Raw genomic sequence first — 23,323 nt, 5'->3', positions numbered from 1 at the left:
ACAAACAGTGTTTAGTATTTCTGTTCCAACTACGAATCTTACTAGGCCATTTACTTTAATTAAACCTTCATATTTCTTTCTTTTGGCAAGTATCCATGCCTGGCATTTCTGATCTTTATGCCATCTCCAAGATGATGGTTAGACGATGCATCTTACCTTTATTTATTCTTCTGCTCCTCACTATATACTGAATTTTATAGGAGTTTCTGCTAGGCTTGTTATATATATATATATATTTTTTTTATTAGAGTAACATTTAATAAAGAAGCAATTTTGTTACTTTAGAATTTATCTCTGCCTAGAGAATAAATTCCTTTAAATATCCCACAGCCTTTGCTGGAGGAAAAAGTAGCACTTCAGGTTAGACTTCAAACATAATGCATTATCAATGAATTTCAGCCCAGAAAGAATTAGCCTTCTGGGTGCACAGCTTCTCAATTCTGGCTTCCAGCCAAGGATGATATCCTAGCTTTATTTTATAAGTTTCTCCAGCTGCTTCCCAAATCTGGGGAGGTGGCACCAGCCAGAATCTTCCACTTTGAACACAGTATGCTAAACACTTCTCTGTTCTTCTTTCTGAGTAGTTGCTACTAAGCGAAACACAGAAAGTTTCATTTTTGGGTTTGAATCTCAGTGGCACCTTTCCCACTGAACCAGAATGTGCGAGTGGAGCATGTAAACATTAAACCTATTGGGGACAAATATTTTGCTGGGTTAGAAACATTTATTTAGCATCTTTAAGGAGTAGTGTTAATGTTGAGATTGAATTAAGAAGCTGAATTTATTTTAAATACCATTACAGAATGCCTTTTGGGTGAGGATAAGAAATGATGGATAAAAGTTAATAATACTCAGATGAAAATTAAAATATTTATAATATACAGAAATTTGACATTGAGACTTTACATATTTATATATAAGACACATTTTACATCTTTTGGTGTTTAAGGGAAAACATGTAAAAGGGCACATTTCTCAGATAATAACTCCAACTGGCAGAACACAAAATGTTATCTGTATATGTTTGCAATTTTATTAAAAGGAAAATAAATACTAATATTCTCACAATGTTTCACCTTTCTTTTATTAAGAATAATGCCTGAGTTTCTATATTGTATCTATAGTTCTCTTTTAAGGTTATATTCATGTTATAGGAATAAGTCATACATATTACATTTTTAAAAGGGATTTCCAAGCATCGATCATAGTGGTGACCGATTGCCATTAAGATAGATTTTAAAAAGGCTATTCTGCATAGTTCAATTTCCAAAAAGTCTGCCCCATTAGCTTATTGTGAGACTTCTATCAATGTAAGTGCTGTGTGAAATTGATCATTATAAGGCAAATACTCACAGGATTTCATACTAAATATGTTAACAATCATAACAATCATAGCAGGTATGAAATTTCCATTTGTATATTGAGGAAATGTAAATTGCAAGTATATTTAATTTAGCTTATTATTCAATTCTTTTATCAATTCTAGTTGAAGACTTAGACTGTTGTAGTCAGTAGCTTTTATATTCTGTATATACACTGACTTCACAAAAAATACCTTACCAGTGTGGCATCTACTTGACATCTGGACTTAGTTAACTGGCATACTCTTAAAAGAAGAAATTGAAATTATTCTTTTATATGAAAAAGCAACTTTTTAGCATTTATTGGGAAAATCACTGTCTCTTAGTTTGGGGGGAAAATGAATCAATTGCAGTAACCATGGTCTTTACCAATTTCCTTTTGTGGCAGGAAACTCACAGGCTATTACCCACTAAGTTGGTGAGAAAGTGGAGAACTCAAAATTGCTCTAAGAGCTAATCAAACACTTCCATATCTTTGTATACCATTTACTTTAAAACATTTTTATGACCTTTGGGCTCACGAAAAGTATTCTGATAGAAGGCACCTTGAAAGCAAGTGAAGATGAGTTTGAAGATGACATGATAGTGTATAAGCTACTGAAACTTTTTTGACTTATATTAGGACTCACAGTATAACCTATCGTCACCAACAAAACACATTACCCCTTGAAAACACTATGAAACCTGCACTATTTTGTTAACTGGGATACATAAAAGGAAAATACAAGTTTAAGAGTACAGTTTTATTTAGCTTGCTCTAATAGAGATATTGGAAGGGATGAGTAAAATCATATTTAAATAATATTTCTTGCTTGCCAACTCATTTTGTGCATAAGGGGTTTGAGCCTTGCTTTACAGGTATACCAAAAAAAGCTGTGTTTGTCCCACTGGGAATCTATGCTTCTGGCATAAGACATATATTGTTCTAAGAATTTTTCTTCCTAATAGGAGCTATGAGATAAGCATTTATTTCCTTATAAGCAATTTATGACTGTATCACACAATTTCAAATGTCTGTGACAGATGTTTCTCTAAAGCAGACCCTTAGAACAGAGCATGTCTATAAATCTCAGGTCCCAAGCAGAGGAGTTCCTCGGGTAATTTAAATGCCGTGTTATAAGTAACTCTTCTCCGGGAAACATTTGCAATGCCACAGCTTGTATTGGAGGCTAAGTTTGTAGAATTGGAGATTCCGATATGAAAAGGCTAACATTGTTATCAAATGAGGTGTTTTTTTGCTCAGATGTTTTGACAACTATTAAAAATATCTCAAATTCTTTCTGTTTTTTAAACAAGACTGTCTTTTCTATTTATAGTGCAAACATAACTTCAACAAAGCGCAATGACAGGTAAACACACACATGCTGAAAAGGGAGACTGCATTTTGGTTTAAAAATATCATCTGCTTCTACATAAATCTTTCCACAAATAAAACTTTATTGTGTTCGACTTGTTTACATAGCTAAACAACATATATCCATTTATTGTGCACACCTCGGTTCCAGCAAATTAAGCAGTAACTTACCTAGAGAAGCGTTTCAATATATATTTTTTTCTTTTCCTAACTTGAATTTATCCCGAGTTAGAAAATGAGATATCCAGTATTCGGATTCACTTGGCTCCAGGTTAATTAGAAGGAGCTTTCAGTTCATACAATCTGCCTCAACAATATTCCGTGAGCACTCTTTAGCTCCAGTCCTAGTATCTGAACTCTTCCAGCAGAGTCGCTTTTTATTTATACACACATTGTCCTTTTCAAAACAAGCAGCCAGCTGGAATGATTCAAACCTCTGTTCAGCACACCGTTAAAATGCAGCTTCCTTCTTGGACACGAGAATTACACCAGGGAGCAGACCGAGTACAGCCAAAAGGCTATGAGAACTATTTAATCACCGGAATACCAGCTGCTCCTGCTCTGCTGTTGCTACTGCTGCTGTGGCTCTTGTTTAGCTGTAGTCAGTCTTTCCCTCCCTCCCTCTCTCTCACATATCTCCAGAACTATAAAGGCAGCTTTGCCGGATTATGATTGGCAGAAACAGCCAATTCCTTCAGCTAATCATCCTCAAGACTTTCAAGGACCAGGAGCTGTTGTGATGTCATCCAGACAGTGGGATGTTACACATGAATACATTCCAATAGAAGCTAATTCAGCCATCAGCTGCATTCCTCTCACACCGCCCTGATTGATTAGATGCTCCTTGAGGATTTGCATAATTTTCATTGTAGAGTTGGACTAAAAATTTCCTATGAAATTCTAGAGTAAAACTCCACTTTGCAGAAAGGACAGTATACCAAAAGATTCTACTGGGGTTAAAAAAAAAAAAAAGAAAGAAAGAAGAGAAAAGTTTAAGACAGGATTTGTAAATATGTATTAGTCAAATACATGAATTAAGAACTCAACAAAAGCCGGCAAGAAGCAACAGGAAACTCAGAGACATGTTAGTGAGCTACACACTACTAAAATTAAAGACAATAGTTTAGATATTTATTTAGATAGACTTAGAGAATATTTCTAACAAAGATTTGAGAACAGAAAGCAGCTTTTTTGATACATGTGTACACACACATCTTTTTCTTCATTAATTGAGGAAAATTACTGAATTGTGCAGAAAAATTCTCTTCTAATCCCAGAACTGACAGTAATATTTATCTCCATGCTTTATTTTTCTACATGACAATATATGATGAGAATTATCTGCCTTTTTTCTGTTAATTCGTGTTAATTGATCAAGAAACTATCGAACTATAAGGTACTTTTGTTTATATGAAGTTCATTGAACTACGTCATTCAAATACATACAAGATAAAATAAGGTGCTTTCAGGTATATTCCTTCATTCCAGGCTGTTTGATTCCCTGGACTCTCTCACCTACTTACCTTCTTTAGTCTCCACCACTTAATTTAGAGGAATAAAATAGGCTAATGTTTGTTCCGCCCTCATAGGCTAGAGAATACAGCTGCCAAGTTTTTCAACCACAAGTACCCTTCCGGTATGTGAGTCTTTCCCTGTAAAGATTTCTGCTTGAAATACTAGGGAGGTTTTAGTGAAATACAAGTTTGGGGGAAAAATCATCAAAATGCAGGGCTATTAACGATAGGCATGTGATGTTGTGTTTCGAATGAATAATTTCAATCTACCCAGTGTTGTTGGTGCTTTTGGACTGCACAAGGCTTTGAGTGCTGCCAAGTTGAAAACATATACTAGAGAGAGGGTAAAAACAAAACAAAACAAAACCAAACACATTGCCCTCAAGTTGCTTCTGACTCAGCAATCCTGTAGGACAGAGTAGAACTGCCCCATTGAGTTTCCAAGGGGTGCCTGGTGGGTTTGAACTGCTGACCTTTTGGTTAGCAGTGGTAACTCTTAACCTCCACGCCACCAGGATTTCCAGAGAGAGGGTAGGTAAGAGTAAAAAAAAAAAAAAAAAATCTCGCAAATTTATAAAAAATCAGTTATTTCTTAACTAACAAATACAATCTCTAGCAGATCATGTGTCCATTACTTTGTCAGGTACACAGGCTAAAAAAATGTTAAGGGGAAAATATATCTTTAAAATCCTCAAAGAGGAGCCCAGGATCTACTTAATACCGTTTAAGAATCTCTTGTAATGCAAACATGCTTTTGAAAATCAAGTCAGAATTTCCATGGTGAGATATATCAAAGTTCAAAATGGATAAACAACTGCAGTTAAGTATTTCAAAAATGTCTTAAGAAAATAATTGTTGCTAGAACAGTATCATTCCAAACACTAACTGCTGATAAATTAAAAAAACAAAAATGAAAAGTTCATTGAAGATTTTCTATTTTATGTAGGTTCTCTGATTAATAATGTGTTTTTCTGTATTCAAGTTTAGTCATTCTTGTCTTGTTGTTATGTACCATCAGGTTGGTTCTCACTCAAGTGACCCTATGTAAAACAGAACGAAACATGGCCTGGTCCTGTGCCACCCTCATGATCGTTGTTATGCTTGACCCCCCTGATGCAGCCACTATGTCAATTCATCTCATTTAGAGTCTTCCTGTTTTTCCTTGACCCCCTACTATACCAAGCATGATATCCTTCTCCAGGGACTGGTCCCTCCTGACAACATGTCCAAAGTGTTCGAGTTGAAGCCTCATCAATCTAGTTTCCAAGGAGCATTCTGGCTGTACTTCTTCCAAGACAGATTTGTTTGTTCTTTTGGTCATCCATGGTATATTCAAAATTCTTTGCCAATACTATAATTCAAAGGTATCAATTTCTTGTCTTACTTTTACAAAAGTAATTTAAATAAAAAAAATTACTTTAAAATATTCACATTCTTCATCCTATTAATATGCCTCTATTTCACAACTCAAGAAGGAATGTCATTTTATTAGAGCAATTGAACTTACTGAAACTCAGTGAAGCGTGGTGATTTTGATCACATAAGCAAGGGATGTGAAGAACTCAGCTGCTAACCAAAGGACTGGCAGTTCGAATCCAACAGCCTCTCCTTGGAAACCTTATGAGGCAGTACTACTCTGTCCTATAGGGTTGCCATGAGTCAGAATTGACTCGACAGCAACAGGTTTGGTTTAAGCAAGGAATTAAAACATGGAACAGGGCTTACATCCGTAGCGCTGGTGATGACTATACCTGATAACTGATTACAAGTGAAAGTTGTTGCATTGTTTTCCCCTGTATTTTTCTATGAACATTGTAGCTCAAGAAGGATAACATTATTTTCTGGGTAAAATGAATAAAATAAGTAAAAGTACTTTGACAATGTAAAAGTGTCATAGGCAAAATGAATGGAAGATATTCTTATAAACATAAAATACTTTCAAACGTTTGTTAAACATTAACTTTCAGGAATAGAAAAATCCAGAGATTCCAGGTTCAAATTAATTGTACAAAAAGAAAAACAAAAAAGCACTCATTGTTCATTAAGAAATAATTCTGGGGACGATTGTTCCCACCTGATGTACATACATTAACAAATGGAAATTAACCAAAAAGTGTTTCCTTTCCTACTCCTGGGGGGAATTTCCAGAAATTTGCAGCACTCATATTAGAAAATAACAACAAAATAATTCCGAAGCTAATCTAAATATATTCTTTCTAATTTCCTTTGTGTATTGTATTGTTCAACGATTAAAATATACCATATTTGTGAAATTACTATCTTTTTTTTTTTTTAATCATTTTCTGATCATTACTTTGGGAAAATGAACTAAATAACCTTGGGACTTAAGGGTGTGGAGTGGGATATGCAAGATAGAATAGGGAAGAGTCATTTGTTCAATGTATTTTTAAAATCATTTAATCTGTTTTCCACAACGTATAGGTCTTGAACTTAAGTCAGGGGTAGCATCTATCCAGTTAGTTTGTAATAATATGCATTATGTGAAGCATTTGCCCAACAACTGTTAGTGGAATTCTTCAGAGAAGAAAGCAGATGTTCTCATGCTTCTTTTGACAATATGCAATGTACTCTTTCCTTTATCTATTAAGACAGACTTACAGTAAGCCTTCAATGGACATTTGTTACATTGAATTGAATTTGCTGAACCAATAAACTTTTACAGTTTAATGTATTTTTATTCTTTTACGCTCTTTTGAAATTGTAAAAAATAAAAAAACTTTATAAACATTCTATACTACACAATTATAGTACATATAATGTATTTGTGTATACATATATAAAATATGTATATGTATTTTAAATGTGTTTGTTCATATACATATGAAGGGCTCTGGTGGAAAAATGGTTAAGTTCTCAGCTACTAACCCAAGGTCAGCGATTTAAACCCACCAGCTGCTCTGCAGGAGAAAGATGTGGTATCTGGCAGTCTGCTTCCATAAAGATTTACACCCTTGGAACCCTGTGGGACAGTTTTACTCTGTCCTATAGGATCGTTATGAGTCAGTATCAACATAAACACAGTAAGACTGGTATATACATATATGTATATACACTCACTTATCAACATGGTTTGGTTCCAAAATCAGATTGGTACGCGAAAATTGGCGTTACACGAAAATAGAGGATCACCAACTAGATCACAAAATGGAGGATGACTACATCATTATATAACTGCCAGTGTACATCATTACATCACCGCCAAACCACTGAGAACCATGGTCCAGCCAAGCTTACATGTAGCCTTAACCATCATAGCCAGAGTTACTCTTGTCTCACACCTTGGTATTTGTTACTGCCAGATGTACGTTGTTAATGTGCAAAATAGTTGAATACTACATTTTTTACTGTTGTTGTAAATGTGAAATGTCAAATAATGAGACAGTTGATAAGGGAGGAGTGGATGCATATGCAGCGCCTATTTCAGTGCCTATTACTTAATAGAAGACACAAAAAAACAAAAACGTACGTTTATTGAAAAGAGAATTTTATTTTTTTATGTTAAGTTTTTCCTTACAGTGAAAGTCAGTGGGTAATCAGACCTTCTAATAGAAAATATTATATTAAGGGTAATAGAAAATATTAGAAGACTTGAGAAAAAATTTAGTAAAATTTAACAATCTCAATAATTTCTAGTTATCATTCTTTTTCTCATTCACTTTTTTAGGGGAGGTGGCCCAAAGGTTAAGCTACTGGATCCACAGGAGGAAGATGGTACTGTCTCTAAATGTTACAGCCTTGGAAACCCTATGGGACCTGTCTTGGAAACCTTCTGTCCTATATGGTGCTTATGAGTTGGAATTGACTCATTGACAATGGGTTTTGCTTTGGTTATTTTTACTAAATCCAGTCTTATATGCACACAACTAAAATAAATAGAAGTTTTCACAAAAAAAATTCCAAAAAATATTCCCAAGTACATTGCAATTTGTAATTGTAAAATAATCCTGTCACAGGTATGTATAGGTTATAAAATAAAGATATTTACAGCTTTAAATATATACCTTTATTCTTTCCCAATTTCATTGTTTTTACTGCAAAAATCGTAATTTTGAATAAATATAACTAATTAAATTGATGTTGTTGGTGTTGCTGTTAATGGTTGCCATTGAGTCAAGGCAGATCCATGATGACCTATAGTTGACCAATGCATTTTGAATGAATGTAACTAATTTAATTTATATTTTAAAGCTACTAAGCTACAAAAGCTTATATGTGCAGGATTCTATTAACCCCGTACCACTTTTTCTCCCCTTTTCTTTCAATGGTTTTTCTTTCTTTCTTTCTTTCTTTTTTTTTGGTCATGAGCAACTGTCCAGGTGTCTCAGATAACAGAAAGGCTCTTAGTAACTCTTTTTTAAAGGAAAAAAGCATGAATATAAAGAGCTACTATGTTCAAAGTTTCTTGCCTGAAGGGGGAAAAGCCTCTAATTGAATTGTGAGTGATTAATTAAAAAAAAAAAAAAAACGAAACAGAAAAAAAGAAGTCGGCTAGCAAGTGAGAAAGAAGGAGCATAAAGTTATTTTTGCTCCACTGGTATCATAATGCATGGTGAGAAAAATTAATGGCATAGTATTATTTATTACACATCTGGATCTCTTATTAACAAGGTATTGAGGGAGGGAAAAAAGGGGAACCACAGGTTGAAAGAAAAAATCTTCTTGGTAGTATCACTGTAGTGCATTGTTTTAGCAAGAGAGAAATCAGCATGTCAGTTCTTCAAATAAATCCTTTGAAGATGTAAAGCTTGAAAGGACAAGTGAGAGAACAAACGGACTAAACAGCCCAATTCGAGTTTGGCTGACAACTGCCTAAAGGAACGTGATTTTTAATAAACAGCAGCTGTTGGACAAAGCATCATTAAATCACAAAAATCTTTGTTGTGTAGTGTCAGGGTAGCACACTAACGAGAACCCAGATGACTTAGGGGAAGCAGGAGAAATTAAATTCATGATTATTCCATGGTATGCAACCCTGGTAAAAGAATTTTCGGTGAATTTCTCTTTTGGAGGCTGTGCAGAGGTGGTCAGAGTTCATAAAGAACAGTAATTAGGCTATGACCTCAGTGGAGTCTCTCATCAGGGGAGGGTCTTTAAATACTATAAAAAAAAAAAAAAAAAACTAGTGCTATACAAAAAAAAAAAAAAAAAGGGCTATACGAGGCTTCAATATGAAGGTCTCTCTACAAAGGCAGTTTCATTTTGTTTCTTTCTTCTTTTCTCCTTTGTAATACTTTTGGCAAAAGTTCATTATGGTTTAATGGCTTTTTTTGTTGTTGTTGTTAGGCCTTACAAACCAAGTCATTTTATATTCTGTAACTTACTGTCCCAAATATTCAATGTGAGACACCTATAGGCAGACCAGGATTCCAGCATCACAGTGACGAATTTGAAAAAACCTGTACTGTTGTATAGGGTATTTTGTTTCATCTGTTAGCAAATCCCTTTGATCTTAGGTATCCCAATATCATTGGTTTTCTGTCTACTCCAGTCCTTTGGGGAAAGTCTCCTCATTTATGAGCTACTCCTTCTAATGCTCTGGTCGGCATGGGAAATCTGAATGTTTCACGAAGTCTTTGTTAATCAGTTTCTGTCCCCTTAGCTCGGATACCTCTCTCTAAAAATGACCTTCACTCTGAAGTAATTCAGTGCATGATCCGACTCTTTCTCCCATTTGACTTCAGAGTAATGGTGTATGTGTGTTTGTGTGCGTGTGGTAGTAGGGGGTAGGGTGTGAGGTACCAGCAGCGGTATAAGAACACGGGATACTTTACAGCTAGCCAGCAAAGCCGGAAAGATGGCTAAAGCTTGAAAGGCGATATGAGTGAATGTATGAGTTCTGATGACAAGGGTCAGGCTATATGTACTCCATGACTTGTAGCTCAGTGGTGTCTTCTGTAATCTCAGGTGTGGACAACACACCAAGTTCATGAGATTATGTTGTTACCATTACATACTTTAGGGACACTCACAAATTTTGAGTCCCAATCATAATCCTAGCAATGAGGTGTTGGCTTTTTGACAACAGGGATCATATCTGTCATTTTCTTAGAATTATATCCACACTACTTGGAGCAGTGCTAAGCATTGAATAGGAACTCAGAGTTGTGCTTTGATTTTTTTTATAAATTTACGAATGAATGAATGATAATTGGCAACCCAGAGCTAGGAAATGGAGGAAGGGAAGAGGTTGCATTAACAATCCTCATACAAATATATTTTCAGTCTACCTGTGGCACAGGACCTAAATTCCACAAATAGAAGGATGGCTCATTTCAGGAGGAAGAATCAAAGATGCATGTTAAAGCAATTTTCCCCATGGATAAGAAAACTCAGATTCATTTTACCTTTTAAAACTCTCGTTTAAATTCTCTTAATATTATTCATGAATAGACATTTTAGTAAGAATAAGGTTCTCTTCTCCTCGTTAAAGTATATAAAATGTTATTGTATATATAAGTTTAACATGAATGTTTTTATGCAATCAGAAGAAAGACATAGTAATTTCTAAATGCTTCATTTGAAAGGTTTTGCCTCTCATCTATATAAATATCATTTTATTTTAGGATTTTCATTAAAGATTCCCCATTCCTAATAAGAACTATACATGAGAGGATTATAAAGTAACTTAAAATAAGTGCAATATCCTAAGAACAAAGATCTTCTACACAAAGAAGACAAAGCAAATAATTGAGTGTAACATAAAGCAAGTAGGATAAAGTAAAATAAATTCTTATACTGTAAACGTACAAAATGATAAATTTGTTTGCCAGCTTAGCTGTTTATTCTTGTTAGGTGTAGGAAAGGGGGCTGTAATTAAATTAAAAAAAAATGCTGTGATGACTGCATAAGTGTATGAAAGGATATACTTATCACCCTGCAGAAATCTCCAATCTTTTAGGTTCCCATAGAGGGCAATATTGTATAAAAGATGGTGAACTAAGAATCTGTCAATTCATCTCTGTTGATATGCTTTAAAGAAAACTGCTGTTACCATAAATTTGATGCTGCACTTCCCCTCAAACTCTGACTAATATATAAAATGATGCACACAAAAACACAGACCAGAATCTCATCAAATGAGAAGAAAATTAATTTGGTATCCTACTTACTGGTAGATTACTTGAGTGAATAGCCTCCACTGTCACCTATAATTGGACTCAATCACTGAATCTCAGATATTAGATTGCATCCTATCATTTAAATACTACACACACACACATACTTGTGTGTGTCTGTAAAGACTTTATTATAGTTGTCATATACATATATACTATATACATTTTATAAGTATCACATATAGCTGATTGTATGTATAGCTTATTATATGTATCCAGAACTGCATGGTCTATGGTTTGACACCATCAGCTGCTGTGTGGGAGAAAGACGTGGCAGTCAGCTTCAGTAAAGATTACAGCCTTGGAAGCCCTATGGGCAATTCTACTCTGTCCTATAGGGTTGCTAGTAGTTGGAATCGACTTGATGGGAATGGTTTTTGGTTTTGAATACTAGTCTGTCTGCCATACTTCAGATGCATTTCTACTTTCAGAGTGATGACTTTCTTAACTTCCCGTGTTAGGAAATGTTCTTTCCAAGATTATTATTTAATTTGGGCTTATTATTTAATTTAAGGTTAATATAAATGGACTAAAATGGATAGAGTTATAAATCAGAACTGCAGTCCCTTATTCATAGAAATCTAGTCTATTAGAAGTATAGACCTTTTACTTAGTATATTGCTTTGTATACAAAAATTAGACAAATTGGTCAGTGCCTGTCTTGGTCTTCTAGTGCTGCTATAACAGAAATACCTTAAGTGGATGGCTTTCGCAAAGAGAAATTTATTAGTAGGCTAGAAGTCCAAATTCAGGGCATCAGCTCCAGGGGAAGGCTTTTTCTCTCTGTCACCTCTGGAGGAAGGCCCTTCTCATCAAAATTCCCCTAGACTAGGAGTTCCCTGGGTCCAAAGGATGAGCTCTGCTCCCAGCAATGCTTTCTTGGTGGTAAGAATGAGGTCCCCAACTCTCTGCTTCCTTTCCTTTCCTTTCATCTCTTGTAAGATAAAAAGTGGTGCAGTTCACACCCCAGGGAATCTCCCTTTACTTTGGATCGGGGATGTGACCTGAGCAAGAGTGTTATGTCCCTCCCTAATTGTCTTTAACCACAGGCAGATATTATGATTTATAACATATAGGAAAGTCACAAACTGGAGGACAATAACACAATACTGGGAATCATGGTCTAACCAAGTTGACACATATTTTTGGTGGGTAAAATTCAATCCAAGACAGTGTCTTAGTCATCCAGTGCTGCAATAACAGAAATGGCACAAGCGGATGGCTTTAACAGAGAGAAATTTATTGTCTCACAGTCTGGTAGGCCTGAAGTCCAAATTCAGGGTATCAGCCCAGGGGAAGTCCATCTCTATCTACCGGCTCTGGAGGAATGTCTTTGTCATCAATTTTCCCTTGGTTCAGGAGCTTCTCCAAGCAGGAACCTCAAGTGCAAAGGACATGTTCTGCTCCCAGCATTGCTTTCTTGGTGGTATGAGGTCCCCGTGTCTCTCTGCAAGCTTCTCTCTTTTATATCACAAAAGAGATTGGCTTAAGACACTATCTAATATTGTAGATCACATCAATATAACTACCACTAATCCATCCCATTAAATCATAGTGATAGGATTTACAACACATAGGGAAATCACATCAAATGACAAAATGGTAGACAATCATACAATACTGGGAATTATGACCTAGCCAAGTTGACAGATATTTTGGGGGGACACAATTTAATCCGTGACATTACATCCTTTGGCCCCCCAAAATTCATGTCCTTGCCACAGATAACACATATTCACCCCATCATATCATAGCAAAAGTCTTAAATCAACACCAAGTCCAAAATCCAAAAATCCCTCTTTGTCTGTGAAATCCAGAATATAAGTTATCTGCTCCCAAAGTACAGTAGTGGAAGTACGGTGGTTCAAAGTAGACATTTTCATTACAAAAGGGAGAAATTGGAGGGAAAGAAGGCATAACAGGCACCAAGCAAGTTAGCAGAACACATTATATCAGCCCTCAAGGCTTGAAAATAATCCTCTGTTCTCTGAGACCATTCACACAGTGGCCTTGGCCCTTCAGACTCGAGGTATTGGCCACACTGTCCAGATTCTGAGTGGAGGGTCTCAGTACAGGGCTTCAGCTCCTGCTCCGGGCCCACTGAAACAGCAACTCTGCTACCTCAGCTTTAGGCATACCATTCTCCTAGTCCACGTGAGTGGCGACTCCACCTTTAGAAACACCAGAGGCTGGCTCACTTCCTGTGTTCCTTGTCTCTTCAGTTTCTGCTTCCTGGTTCCTTGGCCTCCTGGCCCTCAGACCTCATCACCCATATCTGCCCTGCTAGGGCAAGTGTTCCAAATCTCTATAGCTCCACTGATATGCGCCTAGAGGCACCCTACTCTGCCAGTAAACTTTTGCTGGAAGGTACTCAGCTCTCTTGATCCGTGGGGTGTCTCTTAGTACTACCATGCTCTGTGTTTAAAGTCAATGGAAAACTACAGCATTCCAATTCTGACATGACTACTAATGGCCCAGACCCTTCACTAATGAAGGTTTGGGTCACCCCACCAGGCGAAGAACCACAACCAACTGAGGTGCTTGCTTACGGCAAAGGAAATATGGAATGGGTGGTGGAAGAAGGTAGTTCTAAATACCATTTACCACCACGTGATCAGTTGCAGGAATGAGGACTGTGACTGTTATGAGTATTTCTGCTTTGTATGTGTGCATCAAATATTTTTGTTTTCTTCTCTTATAAAATATAAGATGTAAACAGGGTTAGTGCATTTTTGGTTGTATGTGTGTTCATCGTATCATATTAGGTTTAAGTACGACTTTGTAATTGTCTTTATTCAGCTATTATGTATGGTTAAAGGAAACGTGTACACCTACCAAGCTGACAAGGGGTGGACTATGATGGTTAAGATTGTGTGTCAACTTGGCTGGGTCATGATTCTCAGTGTTTATATGTGATCACTTCCATGATGGTATCTGTTGTGAGTAGCCAATCAGTTGAAAAGGAGTTTCTTTGGGTGTGTGGCCTGCATCTGAATATAAGCAGACGCTCTGGCTTTTTACTTGCTCTGGATCCTGCAGCTGGCTCGTGTTCATATGACCTCCAGTTCTTGGGACCTGAGCTATTAGCTTACCTGCCAAACTTGGGATTTGTCAGTCTTCACAGCCTGTGAGCAAAAGCCCTGTTCTCTGATCTGCTGATCTTGGGTTTACCAGCCCCTGCAGCTACGTGAATCAGGAGAAGCCTCTATCCTGATCTACAGACTTGGGATGTTCCAACCTCTACAACCATGTGAGTCATTTGCTTGATATAAATCTTTCTTTCTGTACATATTTACACAGTTTACTGGTTTTGCTTCTCTAGAGAACCCAGCCTATGACAGTTAGTTTAAATTAAATTATGCTAACTTTGAAATAAAATTTATTACTCATCAAGTACACTTCAATCCACCAATTACAACATCTGATCCACAGAAAAACTGTATCAAATAAAGTTATCTATACTAAGAACTGGGTTAAAGGTCAGTATAGCACGAGATATTTAAGAAGGGGTTTGGAAATAATAAGCAGCCTGGGGAATCATTGTTATTGTAAACACAAATGGAGGAAATATATAGAGGTAAATTTGTGACATTTTATTTTCTGCGTACTTTATTTAAATTATACATGTTTTTTTTGGATTTGCAAAAGAAAACTGAGCCAAAGAATTTCTCAGGTATATGTTATGACATTGCAATCTAGATCATTAGTCTGGGTGTCACATTTTGGGGGCACATAACACACACATGCTCACACACAGAGCAGAAGCAAACATTTCTTATTGTAACTATGTTCAACGCATTTGATATTTTCTTTTTGTGTTTGCTTCTATTCCATTCCATTCCACTGTATTTACTAGTCATTTTGGAAATGCTGACCTTATTCTACTAACGTTAATGCACATAATAAGCCAAAGTCTTAATTCTGAAAAATAGAAATTAAGATTCACTCTATATATACACAATGCTGAATATAAAAATATTAAGTAATTTTCATCGGAAAATTGATTGGAACTTTTTTCCCTAATTTTTTCTCCTAGCCAACTCTTTCATAATCTGGACAGAACACTATTTTCCATTTCACAAAGTGACTGTTAATAGATGATGTTATTCTTGGAGGAATATAAAGCCAAAGAGGCATACCAGGTTAACATAATGAACATGGAAATAAATGGAGCTTTGAGTTACGTAATAAAAATATTGGCCTATCTGTGTAGACAGCGCCAGAAGAGTTAATGCATTAACAGTAATTTCCTTTAAGACTTTTATTTGTTTGAAGTACTAAATCTATGGAAAAATACTTAGAAATCACAAACTTCCAATTAAAGGTGGAAGTTCATTGTCATAAAGTTGTGAAGAGAAGCACTCAGTATATTTTCACGATTATCTTTGGGAAAACAGGTAGCCTATACCTTACTGCTAACTTATAAGACTGGAATGAGTTTAGGATCCTGCTAATGTAAATTCATTTTAATTATGCACTGTCTATACTAATAGTAGTTCTAAATTAAGTCTAACATTTAAAAAATACTGTTCTTTTTTGGTATGTGCAGTCATAAGTCAAAGAATCATTGCTTCAAAAAATAGAAGGAAAATGTGGTAGAATGTGGTACTGGTCCCAGTTCTTCACTACTGCCTGTATTAAAGCCATTTGTTATGACACTTTGCAGTTCCTCGCAGGAAAAGGGTTACCATATTTCCCACCTCTTCACTTTTAGTTCTACCAGATGACTTACTTTGGCCAATAGAATGAGGAGGCAGTAATGCTTTGCAATTCCAAGCCATTTTCACTGTTAGAAGGACGTACTTGGACACATGAACCAAAGTGGCCCTAAGATGTCAGATGTCATAGCCAAATCTAACTTAGATCAGAGCCCCTAGATGACCTGTAGATACACGAGCAAGCCTAGTCAAAATTGGCAGTGACCAGGCAGATTAGCTGACCCCAGCTGGTCCTCTGACTTATGTGCTCCTCAGAACAGAGACAGAAGCAGACTAGGGTAATACAGTAAATGTGAAAATAAATGGAGATTTGAGTTTAGGACAATATTGGTCTCATTATGTGAATAACAGTAGAAGAGTTAATACGTTAATTCAAGCTAGTACTTTAATTGTTTGCAATTATGAAGTTTCAGACAAGCCCTTAGAAACCAAAAACTTAATTTTAAGGGCTGAAATGAATTTTGTGATAGTTTGTGTTACAGATTGAATTGTGTCCCCCCAAAATATGTGTCAGCTTATTTAGGCCGTGATTCCTGGTATTGTGTGGTTGTCTTCCATTTTGTGATTGTAATTTTATGTTTAAGAGGATTAGGGTGGGATTGTAACACCCTTACTAAGGTCAGGTCCCTGATCCAATGTAAAGAGACTTTCCCTGGGATATGGCCTGCACCACCTTTTATCTTACAAGAGATAAAAGGAAAGGGAAGCTAGCAGAGAGGAGGGGGCCTCATACCACTAAGAAGCCCCAAAAGCCAAGTGTGTCCTTTGGACCCAGGGTTCCTCTGCAGAAAAGCTCCTAGTCCAGGGGAAGATTGACGAGAAGGACCTTCCTCCAGAGCTGACAGAGAGAGAAATCCTTCCCCTAGAGCCTACATCCTGAATTTGGGCTTCCTACTTAGACTGTGAGAAAATAAATTTCTCTTTGTTAAAGCCATCCACTTGTGGTATTTCTGTTAAAGCAGCACTAGATGACTAAGACAGTTTGTTACACAGCATTATTTAAATGATACAGGAATTTACTTTTGTCTGTGCCTAAACCTATTTGGAAAACATATCATTCTACTTAATGCAAAGGGATGTGAATTGAAACAAGAAAAAAATAATTACCACTTAATTCCTCTTTACTAAAATCTATTATATGCCTTTGAAACTAATTTTCATACCTTTATAAAAAAATTTTTTTTTAATGTGAGTAAATTTCACAATTCTTCTTCACTCTGTTTAGCTTTATCCATTTTATTGGGACAAACATGTTCTACGGTTTTTATTAAAAAATTGTTATTTGATTGCAAAAGTAAAGACAGCATTCAAAGCAGAAATGTTACTGCTGTACTAAATAGGAATTTTTCTCCCCACAAAGATATGGAAAAAAAGTCACATTAAAAAAATAAAAAGCACCCTTTTGGTCAGAACCGCCACCTTGCAGTAATTCACCAAAATGACAAACACAAAGGAAAAGAGAAGGGGTACCCGCTATACATTCTCCAGGCCTTTTAGAAAACGGAGCTGTTCCTTTGGCCAGATGCATGCGAATCTACAAGAAGAGTGATATGTTGATATCAAGGGAATGGGCGTTGTCTAAAAAAGAATGTTCCACAGGTGTTAAAACTGGCAAAACTAGAAAAGCCTACAGTGTACCCAGCATGCCCTTGGCATCGTTGTGAACAAACAAGGGCATGGTTCTTGTCAAGAAAATTAATGCGCATATTGAGCATATTAAGCACTCTAAGAGCAGCGATAGCTTCCTGAAGTAGTTAAGGAAAATGATCAGAAAAAGAAAGGAAGCCAAAGAGAAAGGTATCTAGGTTCATCTGAAGCACCAGCCTGCTCTACCTCAGGAAGCACCGTTTGTGAGAACCAATGGGAAGGAGCCTGAGCTGCTGGAACCTATACCCTCTGAACTCATGGCTGGAACCTATACCCTCTGAACTCATGGCTGGAACCTATACCCTCTGAACTCATGGCTGGAACCTATACCCTCTGAACTCATGGCTGGAACCTATACCCTCTGAACTCATGGCTGGAACCTATACCCTCTGAACTCATGGCTGGAACCTATACCCTCTGAACTCATGGCTGGAACCTATACCCTCTGAACTCATGGCTGGAACCTATACCCTCTGAACTCATGGCTGGAACCTATACCCTCTGAACTCATGGCTGGAACCTATACCCTCTGAACTCATGGCTGGAACCTATACCCTCTGAACTCATGGCTGGAACCTATACCCTCTGAACTCATGGCTGGAACCTATACCCTCTGAACTCATGGCTGGAACCTATACCCTCTGAACTCATGGCTGGAACCTATACCCTCTGAACTCATGGCTGGAACCTATACCCTCTGAACTCATGGCTGGAACCTATACCCTCTGAACTCATGGCTGGAACCTATACCCTCTGAACTCATGGCTGGAACCTATACCCTCTGAACTCATGGCTGGAACCTATACCCTCTGAACTCATGGCTGGAACCTATACCCTCTGAACTCATGGCTGGAACCTATACCCTCTGAACTCATGGCATAATAAAGATGTCTGTGACGTAAATGGTAATAATAAATAAACAACAAAAACAAAGGAACTATTTTGCTTTGGTATTAAAATGATCCTAAATTTATGAAGGAAGATTGTTTTGGTTGGCACCATTTAAGAAAGAATTGCACTACTATCATTTTTGTTGTAAATCAACAATTGGGAAGAAAGTAGATTGTAAAGAAAATGCATCCATGGCTAAAAACATGCAACGTGAGTTTTTCACATCAGGGTGATTTAATCTGCTTGAAATGAACTCAAATTAATAATTCATCAATTCATACTTACAGGGTCATTTTTCTTTGCCTGGTCAAAAATATGAAATAAACAAACTAAAGAAACATAATGGTTTGATTCCGGAACTTCAAGTTAGCTATAGTTCCTTTGTTCTGTTAAAATCTAACTTAAGGTATACTAATACATACATACATACATACATACATATATATATATAAGAAATACATTGACAGATGTTCAGTATGCATTAAATCACTCTTTTGATTGTGACTAAAAACTGAGACTACTAATAACTCCACAAATAATAATATCAAGTAGCAATAATGACCATAACAACAAGAACGCAACTAAAGCACCAAGTAACAGCAATAATGACAATAACAGGAGCTCTTGCATTTGTACACAAATAACATGCACCTTCTGCATTTGTCAGTTGTGCCTGGCCCAGAGAGGTATTTTCGTAAGCTCCATGTGCTATTTTCTTATAGCAACATGCAGAAGGGAGTTGGCATGGTGGCGCTTGTGAAGGTGCCGGGGAGGGGGGTGAGGGGAGGGCGTGCCTGGCAAACAAATGCCGAGCATACGTTATTTGCTTAAAAATGTGGTACTATTTGCTGAACCACTTGTAAAAAAAAAATAAAAATAAAACCAAACCTGTTGCCATTGAGTCAATTCTAACTCATAGATAACCCTATAGGAGAAAAAACATAAACCTTTGAATAAATCGTGACTAATAGCTACCTTACAGGACAGAATAGAACTGCCCCATAGAGTTTCCAAGGAGTGCCTGGTGGATTCGAACTCCCAACCTTTTGGTTAAGAGTATTAGCTCTTAACCACCACACTACCAGGGTTTCCAAACCACTTGTAGGGGCCAATAAATGTGCTAAATGGTTTCAGATTCTTTCATGAGAACACATTCAAATTTTTAAACAAAATCCAGGCTGTGTGGGGAAAAATCTTGGGAAAACCTTATTAAACTATGTAAATAGAGTATATCAATGAAAGTGTTTACAGCTCACAATGAGTAGAGAGATAAGAATAATACTAAGTGAAAAGGAAGGAGAGGAGCAAAATAAGAATAGAAATGGAATAGTAGCCTTGTGATAATGATTATAGCAAATATTGAGTAGGCCTGGTAACTTCTAAGCAATTACTTTTATTCACTGATTCCCGCAAATTACCACCCGTCTGTCAGTTTGTTGTACTCTGGTAGCTTGCACGTTGCTATGATACAGAAAGCTATGCCAACAGTATTTCAAATACCAGCAGGGTCACGAATGGCAAATATGGCTTCAGAGGAGCTTCCAGGCTAAGAGAGATTAGAAAGAAAAGACTTGTGATCCATTTCAAGAATTAGCCTGAAAACTCTACCAATCACAACAGAATATTGTGTGATACAGTACTGGATGATGAGCGCCGTAGGTTGGAAGGCATTCAAAACAGAGAGTGAACGCAACAACAGACTCAGACATACCAAAAATCATGAAGATGGCACAGGATTGGGCATCATTTCATTCTGTTGTACGGGGGGTTGCCAGGAGTTGGAGCTGATTGGATGGCAACCAACAACAACAATCTCTGTGAAAATAACTTATTTTATAAGCTACAAATGAAGATATTGATGCCCACAGAGGTTAACTATCTTAGTTGCCAAGGTGATGAGGCTAGCCTCTGAACTTCATTTGCCCAGCTCCAGAGTCTACAATTTTATTCATGCCAACAAACAGGAAAAATAAAAAAAGAAGGAGGAGGAAGAGAAGTAGCATCCAGTTTTGACAAAATGTTTGGGTGGTCTGGCTCTTTCACCTCATGCTTTTTAAAGCATTTTAAAATCTTTCAATAAATTATATTTCAAAATGTCTGAATTATAAAGCACAGAACAATGTGGCAAAGGAAATAAAGTAAAATATAAGTATTTTCTAAGTTAACTTTAGATGCAATTCTTTAAAAAAGAAGGTAATCCCTACTAGATGACAATGAATTGAACAAATCAATATTAGATTAAAAGGAATGCCAGAATCAGACTTTAAGAATTTATCTAATCATATGAGAATACTATCAGTAAAATGGCCTACACGACTTGGTTTAACATGGGTATTTCAGATTTCTTGCATACATTTTCTGCTTTTTGACTGTTGTGGATTGAATTGTATCCTCCAAAAAATATATGTTGTAAATTTTAACCCCTATGCTTGTGGTTATAATCCCACCTGTGAATGGGTTTCTTTTTTTATGTCAATGAGGCAGTATTAGTGGAGGGTGTGTCTTAAATCAATCAATCTTTTTTGAGATATAAAAGAGCAGATTAAGCCAGGCAGCAAATAAATAAGCAGAGATGCTGAAATATAGATGCCACACCCAGGAACAGAAGCTGAAAAGAGATAAGGACATTCGCCTAGAGCAGATACAGAGAGAAAACCTTCCCCTAGAGTAAGTAAAAAAAAAACACCCTGAATTCATACTTCTAGCCTCCTAAACAGTGAGAAAAGAAATTTGTTAAAGCCATCCACTTTTTTATTTCTGTTACAGCAGCATGGAATAACTAAACTAAAACCAAACCAAACCCATTGCCGTTGAGTCAATTCCTACTCATAGGGACCCTAAAGGACAGAGTAGAACTCCCCTGTAGGGTTTCCAAGGAATGGCTGGTAGATTCAAACTGCCGACATTTTGGTTAGCAGCTGTAGCTGTGAATCACTGCACCACCAGGGTTTCCACTGAATAACTGAACAGGGGCTTAATATTTTTCTGGAATTTTCATTTTTTATTTATCTTAATTACTAATAGTTGCATTATGTTATATGCAACTGTATAACATATATATGTTATATATATAAAAATAATTTTTTATCTACAGTATGGTATTAAAATAATTCTTTCTTAAATGTAAGCAAATTCCAAGGTTCTTCACTCTGTTAGTTTTGCACATTTCCTTGGGGCAAACACATTCAATAGTTTTTAAAACAAACTTGCTATTTTATTGTAAATGTAAAGAGGAAGTTCAAAGCAGAAATGCCATTCCTGTACTGAATAGGAATGTTTTGTTTCAAGCAAAGCTGCAGAGAAAAAATAAAGAAAAAGAAACACAAAAATCTTGTTCAGCTTTTGTTCTAAAATGATCCTATATTAATGAAGTATAAGATTTTTTTTTTTTGTCTGACACCATTTGTGAAAGTGTTAGAGCACTATCATTTCTGCCATAGAGGATGACATTGGTAGACCCCCATTTTCTACTCAAGCATTGGCTATGATCTCTTCTTGTATTGCTTGAAACATGGAGACAAAAAAGAGGACTTACTTTAACATGTGGTTAACTACGAAATACTAACTATAGGGTCACCATGAGTCGGAATCAACCTGATGGCAACGGGTTTAATGGGTAACACCAATAGCACATCTTTCTTTCTTTTTTTTTTTTTTTTTTTGACATTTTCCAGTCTTAATGAACACTTCTCTTTTGAGCTCGGAATTTGGAATAGTTACTGAAAAAATTAAGAGACTTGAATACTAGTGGCCTGGGAGCTAACCCCTGCTGCCAAGTCATGGTTTGTGCTAATACCCACCAAAATGCTGGTCAGTGGGGCCAGAGAGAAATAGAAACTGAACTTTTATGAATTTAAAGTATATGTGGATAATAAAGAATGAGCAGTTCTACCATAAGTTTAAAGAAAGTTTAGAAAGAGTAGTGCAAATATCTTTCCCACAGTGTCTTTGCAATGTACTGTATGGTATATTTGCAACTATTTATAACATTACTTGAAAATGCTTTTTTATCTTGCAATACTACTTTTTGCAGCAAAGAGATAAAAAAGTACATGTACAATGAAAAAACAAATTTTTTATTTCATTTTTCAAAACAAAGGTTGAAGGAGTGTCAACATTTATCATTTACTAAGGCAATTGTGATATCACTTCATATAAGACAACCACCGGCAAATGTGCTAAATAAGCTCTAAGCTCTATCTAACACTTAATAGCTAGTTTAATTAGAATTTGACCCATGATGAAGATTTATCATTCAGAGCTCCAGAAGGGCACTTGCTTATTATTCTGTGAAATATGAGGTTTTATTTAGATCATACGACTTTTTCTCAATTAAATTTTACCATTTTAGTTTCCAAGTTTTCTTTTCTGTGAGTGAAAAATGAAATGAGATCTGTTAAAATGGACCCTATTAGAAGAAAATATATCTCAAAATGTTAAATGATGTCATTGAAAGACAGCATCATCAGAGATTTAAGACTTGTCAGAAATGTTAAATCAAATAATGGTTCAAAATTTTTCCACTAATTCTTGGAATCATAGTAAAGATACTGGAAATTAATTATGAAAATTGACATTATTATGATGTTATTGTAAATTCAAATAAAATTTAATATTAAAGGAGACTGAGCCAACATGGCAACCTAGACAGATGCACCATGCCTCCTTCCTTCTGCAGCAAAGACCTGAAAAACTAAGTAAA

At 36.2% G+C, this 23,323-nt stretch overlaps 1 protein-coding gene and 1 pseudogene across 1 annotated transcript in view; one reads left to right on the top strand and one right to left on the bottom strand.

Annotated features, from left to right (window-relative positions):
• LOC100665316 (N-deacetylase and N-sulfotransferase 4) overlaps positions 1 to 23,323 on the bottom strand; it is a 509,460-nt gene that overhangs the window by 326,362 nt on the left and 159,775 nt on the right. The window lies entirely within an intron of this gene.
• On the top strand, positions 17,522 to 18,011 carry LOC100673870 (large ribosomal subunit protein eL21-like; annotated as a pseudogene).

This window comes from Loxodonta africana, chromosome 5 (genome assembly GCF_030014295.1).
Source record: "Loxodonta africana isolate mLoxAfr1 chromosome 5, mLoxAfr1.hap2, whole genome shotgun sequence".
NCBI classification, from domain to species: domain Eukaryota; kingdom Metazoa; phylum Chordata; class Mammalia; order Proboscidea; family Elephantidae; genus Loxodonta; species Loxodonta africana.
This window is presented reverse-complemented; position numbering and strand designations above follow the sequence as displayed.